This window comes from Schistocerca cancellata, chromosome 7 (genome assembly GCF_023864275.1).
Source record: "Schistocerca cancellata isolate TAMUIC-IGC-003103 chromosome 7, iqSchCanc2.1, whole genome shotgun sequence".
Taxonomy (NCBI): domain Eukaryota; kingdom Metazoa; phylum Arthropoda; class Insecta; order Orthoptera; family Acrididae; genus Schistocerca; species Schistocerca cancellata.
The window spans coordinates 13,749,940-13,763,586 of NC_064632.1; positions in this window are offsets into that span (position 1 = coordinate 13,749,940).

Sequence of the window (13,647 nt, forward strand, 5' to 3'; positions counted from 1 at the left end):
TTCTGAATCTGAAGAATACTGAAATTTTTCTCGGGGATGCCTTCTGTGTTACTTTTCTCAAGCCCAGCAGGCGCGCGTGACAGTGCGTCCGCAACAATGTTCTCCTTGCCGGGAATTGTGAAGTGGAATTCTTTCAGAAACAATGCCCAACGTTTTGACCTGTCATGATTTAATTTTGAAGACATAAGAAATTGTAATGCACGATGATCACTGTATACTTTTACATGCTTACCAGAAAGAAGGAAGCGGAATTTGTTAAATGTCCAAACTGTAGCTAATGTTTCAATTTCAGTAACGGAATAATTTTTTTCAGATTTTGTTAGCACTCGGCTAGCAAAATTAATGGTTTTCGGAACAGTAGTGTAATTTTCTATGGCTTCTTGAAATAAATGGGCACCAAGACTGACTTTAGAAGAATCTGTGCTAAGGCAGAAAGCTTGTGACAGATCTGGATGAGCTAGTATTGGCGCGTTAAGTAGTGATTCTTTCAAAGAATTGAATTCCAACTGTGCCTGTCCGTCCCAGTTCCAAATAGTATTTTTTCCAGTGAGAGATCAAAGCTTTGGTGTAACTAGAATTTGCATATTCAGAAAACGACGGTAAAAATTTACGAGACCTAGAGAACTGCGGACTTGGTTTTTTTGTGGATGGAACTGGAATGGCTATGATTGCTTCTAACTTTTCAGGATCCAGCTGAATGCCTTCAGAAGAAAAAATGTGTCCCAAAAACTTCACCTTTGTCGTACCGAATTCAAACTTTTCTAAGTTAACTGTAATTCCAGATTCTGCAAAAATACGTAACACACTGTTGAGGATGCGATTATGTTGTTCCCATTTGGCTCCTGCTATCAGAATATCGTCCACATATAAGGTGATGTGACGTTTTAAGAACTCAGGTAATATGGAATTTAGCCCACGAATGAATGCTGCTGAAGAAACGTTCAAACCGAAAGGAAGGTTCCGAAATCGATAACAAACGCCGAAACAAAGAAAAGCTGTGTATTTTCTGCATTCTGGATGAAGTTCGATCTGATATAAGCTGGATCTGAGATCAACAGAAGACAACTCCTTTACACCATTAAAATTTTGAAGAAGTTCTTCCAACCTTTGCGGCCTATCTGATTCAGGAATGATGACAGTATTGATTTGTCTCGAATCTAAGACAAGTCTGATCGATCCATTTTTCTTCTCAACAACATGTAATGGATTGTTGTATGAGCTTACTGCAGGCTCAACAATTCCCTCGCCAAGCATAGATTGTATTTCTGTTCTAACACGGTCCCTATAATGTGCTGGAATTATGTATGGTCTAATACAAAATTTAGTATGTTCACAAACACGAAATTGGTATTGAAATCCCATGATTGTTCCTGTTTTGTGAGTAAAAACTGTGGAATGTGCTTGTAAAATCTCAAAAAGGTCCTGCCTATCAGTGTCATTACAATTCTCAATTGTTTGAATTTTATTCTGAATTAACTCATTAGTATCAAATACGCCGTCGATATCATCCCTGTCAGTACTTGCAGGGTGATTGTTAGTGCCAGGTTCCGTCGAAAATTCCGAACTGCTGTCTAACAGAAGCTAAAGCCAACTAATTTCCTCGTCATGGTTTGAGAGCCAATCTTCAAATTTCAAAGCTATTGACTTCCCTTCTTTCTCTAAACTTATTTCAGCATCGTGAAAGTTTGACATTGCTTTGTATTCATTCAAATAGTCTACTTCCGATATAATGTCCGTCGACAGTAATCGAACAACAAGAAAGTTCATAGAGAATCTATGGCTTTGACAAAAGAATTCTAAGTTGGTTTCTTGGCGTACATGTACACTTTTTCCAACGATTGTACCTTGTAATTTAATCTTATGTAACGGAAGTGTGGGGCAATCGTTCGATTTGTTGCATTTGCTACAGGCTGTTTCACTAATTACTGAAATGGTACTGCCAGAGTCAAGTACTGCCGTAAATTTTACGTTATTTACTGTAATGTGAATTACAGGATATGCAATGTTGTTATGTTTTACATCGTGTTCCTGGAGTAAGGTGTCCCTAATGTCTTCCATTTTTACGTAATTACTAGCCACGGCAGCTACATCATCAGCTTCATAAGTACGTTTTGTGGCTGCCAGCGGTGTGAATCATTGCCTATTGTCTCTTTGTTGGCGCGCGTCGTTATCGGGATTTGGAGATCTAACTTCTACAAATTCCACTTGTCGAGAGGGCCATGCCCTGTTTGAATCCCGCCAGTTCTGATGACATTCAGGTCTGTCGTTATGTCGGTAGTTTCCATAGTTTCTTTTTTGTCAGTTATGTGGTGGAGAATTTCTCCTGGAATCGTAACTGCGCGGTGGACTGTTGCGTCTGAAGTTATTCTGCCTCCCTTGATAATAATTATAATGGTTCCCATATTCTCTGGTTCTCAGATTGTCTCTGTCATAGTCATTACTGCGGAGAGGTGATCTTTCCCTGTAATTATTACTACTCTGCCAACGGTTGTCATATGGTGGTGTCTGTTTTGGTCACGATTTGCATTTGTAAGAATAGCCTTCGTGTCCAGTTATTATTTCTTTCATTGCGGAATTGTGACAGATGTGACCTGTAATTGTTGTGTTCCTGTTTTCACGTCCCGTGATTGTCAGTGTCGATTTCCAAAACTTGTAACAGTCTCTGACAAGCTTTAATGTCGTCTTTGCAACGTCCTGCCAAAATAACTTATCGTAAATATTCAGGCAATTTGATTAAGCAAATGCGGATGGGTTCTGAGGGGCTGTATGGATTTGACAGACACTGTTTCTTATGCAACATGTCCTAAAAATATTTCATAAGACTGGAAAATTCAGATTGTTCGAAATGTTTCATCATTATGATACTTTGTTTTACTCGGTCTTGAGTAGCTTGAGACCAATACGCTGAAAGGAAGGCATGATAAAATTCTCCTTCACTGTGACAATCGTGAATGACCGATCACATTCTTACAGCTGGTTCATTCTCTAAATAGCCAGACATAATTTCTAATCTGTGCTCTAATGACCAGTTGGGAGGAAAAAAATGAGAGAATTGATGAAGCCACGCATGTGGATGAATGTCGTTGCCAGATGAATTTACGTGTAGTAATGAACAACTTATAATCAAAGTCACCATGTCAGCGAGTCGCATATAGGTCATTGTTACGTCGTGTCGGCGGTTCCATCTCAAAATGCGGTTCACCTTGCCAATTTCTTTCACAATTTCCGAAATGCCCTGTGTTATTATTTTGTGGCTTTTCCGTCTTTCTAAGTCCCTCTTCCCATGTTGGAGCGCGAGTGTCCTCTGAAATATGTAATTCTTGTATTACTTGTGCCAACTGATCTTGTACTTCCCGGATTTCTCTTTTCTGTTGCATATTAATTTGATTTTGATTTTGTTTAAATTTCTTAATTTGTTCATACTATTCTGTGTCAGTGAAGGCTACCGGTCTTGTGTCATTCAGATCATCTACCTTTGAAGATAAGTTAATGAACTGATCCGAAAGTTTGGTTACTTTCTCCGATAATGAACTGATTTCCCCAGTGTGTTTTTCTGAACCAAGTGTCAGAGTGTCCATTTGTGTTGAAAACGTATCTACTGTGTCCTTTAAGTTTTCCTGAGTTTTTGCAAGTTGCTTAACCGAATCGGTAGATGCAACTGAGTCAATTTTAGCCTTCAAGGTGTCGTGATTTTCATGAACAATGGTCTGCAGTTCCTTTATTGCTCCTTCGTGATTCTGTACTGCATTTTCATGACAAAAAAAAAAATAGGTAGGAAATACTCACAAATTTGCGTTTTTACGTCATTACAGTCTTTTTGACATTTCGATTCGATTTTAAGTAACTCAGCAGTTAAACCTTCACGTGTTTGTTCAAGCGTGGTGTCTAACTTTTGAATCTGTTGCTGTGTTTGTCTCTGGAGTTGTTCCATTGTGCCTAACTTTTGGAGCTTTTGTCCCATTTGTTGCATTATTTGTAATAACAATGCACTGGTGTCTGAAACATGTTCCTCAGTGCTATTCGGCAGTGCATTTGAACCGACAATATTCGCATTTTGAAAAGCAGAAAATGTGTCTTGACTTGATTGAGGAACGGGTAATAACGCAAAACCTGAATCTACAGTATTTGCAAGATTGTGTCCTGTCATTTCGAAATCCTGAGGCGAGCTGTTGCCGACCGATCGATCGATAATGCTTCCCTGTGCACTAATAGTTTCACTGTCTACACCATTATTTGCCGCCTGGTCCATTTCCCTATGCACAATTGCCAAATTACTATGTTAATTCATTACACGGTGGCGCTAACACACTGCTTTCATCTTCACTGTCATTTCTCAGTTTACTTTGGAGCCTAATGTTACGTTTTTCACACGCCATAATTATCACGTATTTCACACGATAACAAGAAAAGCACAATTTGAAGAGCAAAAATAAGAAAACACATTAACATAGCTGGGAAATACTTGGTGCAAATCCACATGCATGCCCCAACTGCTTTTCTGTACAACAATGAAAAACTACAACTACAAAGGAAATTCTCTCTACAATTACGCTCTAGCAATAAACAATAGCTACAATAATTACACAAACTACAAGGAAAAATCAGAAGATTCCAGTGAGGTATCCTCGGCTTAGAGTAGACATATGAAACCTCCCCTTAGAAAAAAATATGAATTACTGTGCTGGTAAACCCATTACATTATTTGATTTTCAAAGAGCTGAGCAAAACTGAACGTACTCAGACATTTCTCTCTTTACTTATTCTGATCGTCACTAAACCTACACACAATATTTTTAGCGCAACGCAATCTGACTTTCAATAATCCCTACAAAAGAATGACCATGACTAACAATGATCTATGCCTTTCATGAATCACTTACCTCACAAAAATCTTCGTTACTCGAACTACTGCAATACAGCGAGAGCCAAAGCTGCCAGCTAAATAAACGATTCCGAGACACTCGTACTGTAGACACTGTAGACACTAACTACTGATAGGCATAGTTAGCAAATGAAAGATTTTGATAGAGAACTAACAATGTATTTATCTTAATAATGTTCAAAAGTCATCATATATATGATATCCACTATTACAAATTTACTCTTTCTGATGGACACACGTCCAGATCGTCCGCTCTCAAAACTCTGCCATTTCTCTTCCCACATCCACCACTGCTGGCGGCTCACCTCCAACTGCGCAACGCTACGCGCTGTTCACATCCAACTGTGGAACACTACAATAGCGAATATTCCAGCAATGCCAACCAGCCACAGACTGCACACAGCACAGCCAGTGCTTTTCATATAGAGCGCTTCGTGGCGTTACCAACATAAAAACCCAGACAACCTACTTACAAGGTCACTGTATATATGTAAACCACAAGCGGAAGAACTGGCTTCAAAACTACTCGTCAGTTCGATTCTGGAATGCTGTTTGCCCGCCTGGAGCCATTAAATGGCAGGATTGGCATAGCAGACATAAAAGATACAATGAAGAGCTGCGCTTTTCGTCGTTGATATGTTCAGTAAGCTTGAGAGCGTTATTCGTCCCCTGCAGCAGACTATGCAAGTTTTTGCGTCAGGATGTGGTTTACTGTTAATGCTGCGAGAGCACAGTTCGGAGAAGATTTAACGAATATGTTATTTCCTGCCACATACATCTCACGAAATGACCTCCACAGGAGAATCAGAGAAATTTGGTTTCGTGTGGGGGCTTGATAACAGTCGCTCTAACATGGCAAATAAGGTAAGCGAAAGAAACGTTCTGAACACAGAATGTGTATGTAGCGGCAATAAGTTGAAAATTGGAATAGCAGAGGTAATACGACATTCTATCGTACCTGTTATCTGGTCAAAAGTCAGTGCCAGCAAATAAAGATATACATATACCTAGAAATTTTTACGGTGCCAGCACATTCAGTAGGAAGTACAGCGTTACACAGTGGAATTGAATCTCCTTAAGTTTATAACTGTGGAGCCACAGAATATAGAGCCATTTGGTAATTGATATAAGTGACAACGTTTATTTTGACAATAATCGTGGCCTGGCGATGTTCTGCATTTTCGATTTATCGCTATAACACCAAGACCTATTCTCTATGGTAAATTTGAATAGAGTTGCGCGAATGTCAAGGGTTTCTTGAGTGGCAGCGAGAGTGCCAGATGGTTGCTCAAGATAAAATATATGGAGTTGCTGATATAAAAATAATGTGCATCACGAAAATCGTTACTTACCCAAGCGATACTTAACTAACCTCGCCGAGCATTTCTTATGAGAAAACTTTGGTTCGAGGGCATAACTTTGTGCTTGTTATGTTCATTCGCTGTATCGAATGTTGTGCTAGAAATTAGCTCTGAAACGAAATTAAATGATCATATGACCTAAAGGCTAGGAGTTCCCACCTCTGGGTAGTTCGGCCTCCGAGTTGCAAGTCACTTCACTTGACGCCAGGTTGGGGACCTCCACGTCTATGATGAGGACAACACAATACCCAGTCGCCGAGAGGAGAGAAATCTCCGAACGAACCAGGAATCGAACCCGGGACCGCTGCATGGCAGTCACACACGTTGTCCACTCAACTGACAGTGAAGCCTAGCTCGAGGCTTACATGAACCGATCAATTTTTGTCTGCTTTCTAGACCGACGAATAGATAAAAACAAATACTTTTATTAGACTCTTCCTGTGTGAGTTCAATCATAAGCAAATAAGACGATACAAAATATTTAAACATGTATAAGAACAATACGATTGATAAAAGAAGGGGAAGAAAATAGTTTCACGCATTTAAAGAAGAGATATTTTGACGCAAACGATTCCGAAACGTTTCCGCGAAACCTTCGCAATTTTATGAAGACCATCTGAACACTTTAACCTACAATAATCGACGACAGTAAGCTGCAGAATTAAGGGAAAGTAAGGAATTAAAAAGATCATAGCTTTGTTTAAAGCGCCATCATGGAATTCACCAACAGCGTTTTCTGATAAACAGATCATAACAGATGTTATGACTTGCAACCAAATACCTCCACTTCATTCGACAGTCGAACCCGTCTACCCTTCTCCTGAATATTGTTCATGGTTCAGTATCTCATTTTAAAAGGCAGATTTTTATAAAGACAGCTTTTTATATGGGCGCAGTTTCGTTCTAAAGGTAGCTGTTATTGTTTTTGTTGTTCCTGTCGTGGCCTTCAGTCCAAAGACTGGTTTGATGCTGCAATCCATTCTACTTCATCCTGTGCAAGCCTCTTCATCTCCGAGTAACCACTGTGACCTTCGTCCTTCTGATTTTGCTTAATGTATTCAACTCTTGCTCTCCCTCTACGATTTTTACCCTGGACGCTTCCTTCCAGTACTAAATTGGCGATCTCTTGTTGTCTCAGTATGTTTCCTATCAATCGATGCGTTCTTCTGGTCAGGTTTTTCCACAGATTTCTTTTCTCATCTGTTCTATTCAGTACCTCTTCATTAGTTACGTGAGCTACACTCTGATTTTCAGCATTCTTCTGTAGTACCATATTTCAAAAGTTTTTGTTCTCTTCTTGTCTGAAATGTTTATTGTCCACATCTCACTTCAGTACATGGCTGAACTCCAGACAGTCCGCAGCTCGTGGTCGTGCGGTAGCGTTCTCGCTTCCCACGCCCGGGTTCCCGGGTTCGATTCCCGGCGGGGTCAGGGATTTTCTCTGCCTCGTGATGACTGGGTGTTGTGTGCTGTCCTTAGGTTAGTTAGGTTTAAGTAGTTCTAAGTTCTAGGGGACTGATGACCATAGCTGTTAAGTTCCATAGTGCTCAGAACCATTTGAACCACTCCAGACAAATACCTTCAGGAAAGACTTCCCAACTCTTAAATCTATATCCGATGTTAACATATTTATCTTCATCAGAATCGTTTTTCTTGTCATTGCCAGTCTGCATTTCATATCTTCTTTACTTCGATCATCGTCAGTTATTTTTCTGCCCAAATAGCAAAACTCGTCTACTACTTTGTCTTATTTCCTAATCTAATTGCCTCACAAACACCTGATTTAATTCGACTACATTCCATTACCCTTGTCTTGCTTTTGTTGATGTTCATCTTATATCCTCCTTTCAGGACAGTGTCCATTCCGTATAACGGCTCTTCCGAGTCCTTCACTGTCTCTGAGAGAATTACTCCAGGTTTTTCTTTGGTTTTCTGTTCTTACAAAAGCACTACTTGTTTAAATACCACCAAAATTCATGAAAAATCCAAAGTGACGGCCAGAAAGCTTGCCAGTACAAAGTATAAAACAACCCAAGCACGAGTCACGACGCACGCCTACAGCCTTACTCCCGGCAGCATCTCCTCAGCCGGCCGCTGTGGCCGAGCGGTTCTAGGAGCTTCAGTCCGGAACCGCGCTGCTGCTACGGTCGCAGGTTCGAATCATGCCTTGCGCATGGATGTGTGTGATGTCCTTAGGTTAGTGAGGTGTAAGTAGCTGTAAGTCTAGGGGACTGATGACCTCAGATATTAAGTGCCATAGTGCTTAGAGCCATTTGAACCGTTTGAGTATCTCCTCTTACACCTTCCAAACCAACGCTATGACGGCGGGTCATGAGTCGTACTTGCATAGTTCATTAGGTGGAGCATTTCCGCACCAAAGTCAAAGGACTAAATGTCGCGTCACGATACAATACGCAGTTTTAGTCTGCCAGGAAGATTCTGGATGTAAAACCAGGATTAGGAATTCGTTAATGAATCTTCGCGAAGGACCACACATGTGAGACACGTCAAAACATACAGAATACTGTAAGTAGGCTGTTTATGTTTTCTTATTGGCAACGTTACGTAGCGCTCTGTATGAAAATCACTGGCTGTGCTGTGTGCAGTCTGTGGCTAGTTTGCATTACCTGCCTGCATGTCAAGAGTCGGCACTGTCTTTCCGTTGGAAGGACAACACTACTTCTTCAAGACTGCATGGAAATCCACTACTTCTGTGTGCAATTTCTTTTACTAATGAGACTTTGTGAAAAAAACTGTAATTACTATTATGATGAATATCAGGACTGTCTTTATGGACTGTGAGAAAATTTTAGCTTTTTACCAACATTGTATCAATAAGTGTGTGCATTTGATATCTTTGTTATTGTAATTATGAAAAATTTTATCAAATCATTATTGGCCACTGCCCAAAACAATTTGTAAAATATTTTGTGGGGAGCATGGGGGCTATGTAAGTAGGCTTTTTATGTTTTCTTATTGGCAACGTTACGTAGCGCTCTGTATGAAAATCACTGGCTGTGCTGTGTGCAGTCTGTGGCTAGTTTGCATTGTTGTCTGCCATTGTAGTGTTGGGCAGCGGCAGCTGGATGTGAACAGCGCGTAGCGTTGCGCAGTTGGAGGTGAGCTGCCAGCAGTGGTGGATGTGGGGAGAGAAATGGCGGAGATTTGAAATTTGTACATGAACTGCTATATATATATTATGATTATTAAGGTAAATACATTGTTTGTTCTCTATTAAAATCTTTCATTTGCTAACTATGCCCATCAGTAGTTAGTGCCTTCAGTAGTTTGAATCTTTTATTTAGCTGGCAGTAGTGGCGCTCGCTGTATTGCAGTAGTTCGTGTAACGAAGATTTTTGGTGAGGTAAGTGATTTGTGAAAGGTATAGGTTAGTGTTAGTCAGGGCCATACTTTTGTAGAGATTTTTTGAAAGTCAGATTGCATTGCGCTAAAAATATTGTGTGCCAGTTTAAGGACAGTCCTGTATAATTTTTCAAAGGGGACGTTTCAATACTAATACTGTCCCAGTCATAACAAGTTGTTAGAAGTTTAAAGTTTAACGTCCCTCCGAATTTCGCAGGTATTGCGGTATATATCTCGTTTCTTAGCAAATGATACACGTACCTAAAACTTAATGGCTGGGCAACCCCTAAGGGCAAAATACTTGCTTAATAAAAGAAAATTGATGTGGTCGGCAACGAAAACTGTGAGGAGGCTCTTGATAAACGGGAGAGTCGGCATCTGCGGGAATGTTACATATGAGCGCTCATTATACAAAATTGACAGAAACAGTCTGGAGAGCTTGTAAGGGTGTTTCATGGATGGTTGCGCTAAGAAATAAATGTGTTAAGGAAAAACTTCGATACGTTGCACCGTTCCCTACTTAATTAGCACTGAAGTTAGCCAATCAGGTCGTCGCACAAGTAAATTCAAGCAACCGGCCACACGGGATTTCGGCAAACGAGTTCTTCGTTTGGTTTCCTCGAACTGAACAAACGTAGCTTTTGCTCATCTATCTTAAATTTCTGTATTTCTGTATTCAGAATATAGAATGTAGAAGTAGAAGACGCTTACGAATAAAGTGAAGTGCAGGGAAACTAAGGCAAAGTGGCTGCATGAAAAGTGAGAAAAAATCGAAAATGATTGTCAGAAAGACTGATTCAGCATACTGAAAAGTCAAAACAACCTTCGGCCAAATTGAAAGCAATGGAGGAAACATTAAGAGTGCAACGGGAATTCCACTGTTATATGCAGAACAGAAAGCAGATAGGTGGAAAGTGTACATTGAAGTCCTCTATGGGGAGGAAGATTTGTCTAATGTGACAAAAGAAGTACAAGGAGTTGATTTAAAAGAGGCCGGGGAGCCAGTATTAGAATCAGAATTTAAGAGTTTCGTGACATACCATCTGACCTTCGGAAAAGTGTCATTCATACAATTCCGAAGACTGCAAGAGCCAACAAGTCCGACATCTATCGCACAATCAGCTTAACAGCTCATGTATCCAAGCTGCTTACAAGAACAATATACAGAAGAATGGAAAAGAAAACTGAGAATGTGATACATGACAGTCAGTTTGGCTTTAGGAAAATAAAGGCACCAGAGAAATAATTCTGATCTTCCAGTTGGCAATGGAAGGAAGGCTAAAGAAACATCAAGACACTTTCATAGGATTTGTCGACCAGGAAAAAGTGTTCGACAATGTAAAATGGTGCAAGACGTTCGAAATCCTGAGAAAAATACGGATAAGCTCTAGGAAGAGATGGGTAATATACAATATGTACAAGAGCCAAGTGGGAATAATAAGAGTGAACGACCAAGAATGACGTGCTCAAATTAAAAAGGCTCTAAGACAGCGATGTAGTCTTTCGCCCCTACTGTTCAGTCTGTACATCGAAGAAGCAATGATGGAAATTAGAAAAAGGTCTAGGAGGGGAATTGAAATTCAAGGTGAGAGGTCAACAATGATACAATTCGCTAATGACATTGCTATCCTGAGTGAAAGTGAAGAAGAATTACATGATTTGCTGAATGGAATGGAAAGTCTAATGAGTACAGAATATGGACTGGGAGCAAATCGAAGAAAGAAGGAAGTACTGAGAAGTAGTAGAAGCGAGAACAGCGAGAAATTTCACATTACGATTCCTGAACACAAAGTAAGTTGCGAGGTAACATCCCAAAGATGTTCGGGCTCACATGCGGTTCTTCTTCGTCGAAATGTCTTGGCTCAAACTCGTCAAGGGGTTGAACCGCACGTGTCGCGTCATACGCCCTAAATTAGACACTTGCAACCCTTAGGTTAAATTGTCAGTCTGATGGCAAGATTGCGAAATTCAAAGTTAACATATTATAACTGTAATAATACTATCGGGAACTAAATTAACGACCCATAAATGATGTAGGCCACACAGCTGCAATTTGGTTAGAATAATACTTAATCAGAAAGCAAACAAGTGGCGAAAGTGGACGTATTTAGAGTTACTGTTACACTCGAGTGCATATCCATATGACACTGTTCGATCATTCACAATCCCATCGCGAAATACAACTTCGATACTAAACCTCCTTAACTATGCGAAGAGTTAGAGTTCACACCAGGAGAGCGATACCACACAACGCGAAATTTTCACTTCCTAGCTGCCTAAAGACTGAATGTCCGCATTCGCGTCTCGATCCGCACTGTACTCTTTGGTGTCTCCAGCCGAACAATACTCTTTGGTGTCTAGACCAGAATTGTCCGCTTTCTCGTGTGCATCAGCACTCCCCATCTGCCCTGTCCGCCACTCGTGGTGTCGCGGTAGCGTTCTCGCTTCCCGAGCACGGGGTCCCGGGTTCGATTCCCGGCGGGGTCAGGGATTTTCACCTGCCTCGAGATGACTGGGTGTTTGTGTTGTCCTCATCATTTCATCATCATCCAGGAAAGTGGCGAAATTGGACTGAGCAAAGATTGGGTAATTGTACGGGCGCTGATAACCACGCAGTTGAGCGCCCCACAAACCAAGTATCATCATCATCATCTCCCCATCTGCCCGTCCCCAGCCGCGTTTCCCGTGCGCCGAATATCCTCGCTCAAACTGACCAGGGCAGTTCCCTTTCCTGAAGCCGTCCATCATATTGACTACAGCTTATTCTACATTATTTTATATTTTAATATTTTTAAATAATCAAAGCTCGACCACTCTCACGTTCTAAATAAAGTAACAATAATATCCATTACATAATAAACAATAAATTCTTTTACACAACATCAATACAATTTCCTTCTTAGCTTTGAATGTCACGGCCAGTAGCCTTGCACCCATGTACTTTCTGATAAATACATAAAGAACAAAAGTAACTATTATGCACTGAACTTTAGAACAAATATTCTATTACCTAATGATTCAATAAGGTGTCGTGCTGTCATCGTTCAGTGTGTTTTGTGTGGAGGAAATGATGATCTGGTGCTTAACTGAAAATACTGATAATTTAAATTTACTATATCTTTTAAGCAAATAAAGTTACATAGTTGATATTTACACCATTTGTCATTTTAATGATGCGCTTCTATATGAAATGTCGATCGTTAAGATCGACCAAAGCATTCAGATTTTAACATTCAAGTCTTTGTTGCAAAACTTGTTAATTCCACTTTAACAGTAAATCCTAAGCTATTATAGATATGATCAATATTCAAGTTATATTGGGATCACCATGAAATTTTATGGAAGATGGAAGATTAAAATTTCTGTGGCTTGATTCCCTGCATTACTACAGAATTAAATAGTTATCATAAATGTTTCCATTTACGGCCGATCTCAGGTTCGCCATATTTAATACTGGTACGTCTCCTTGGCCACAGAAGGCTTCTACTGGGTTTCCCTATGACGTAGGTTCTCGTCTGTCTCACTGGCACACTACAGCGCTTAGGCCTCATTAGACAACAGACGCCTGTAAGTTTCCCCATCTCGTGGCGAATCCGCGCCCTTTCTGGCATGTAGTCCTGGACGACACGGTTCGTTTCACAATTCCTGTAGGCTGACTCTTTCGGCCATATACTTAAATGAGAGCGAAATGCTCGTTAACTCACAAGGTGAAGTTAAGGGATTCTGCTAGCTAGGTAACAAAATAACCCATTACAGATAGAGCAACTAAGTAGTACATGAATGAGAATTTGGGACAAAGGAGCATACTTTTTTTAAAAAACTTCCCTATTTTTAAAACCAAGATAATTTAGTTTTTGTGTATCCCGATTTCGAACTTTTATCTACACCCATGAAAGAAATTTTCATTTAATTAAAAAATATAAAATCTCATAAAATTATTCAGCTACATTTTATAAACAGGATACATCTAAAATTGATTCCAAGTTAATTACATGAACCGATTTATCTTTATTTTGTTTTTTATCTCAGTATGTGAAAATT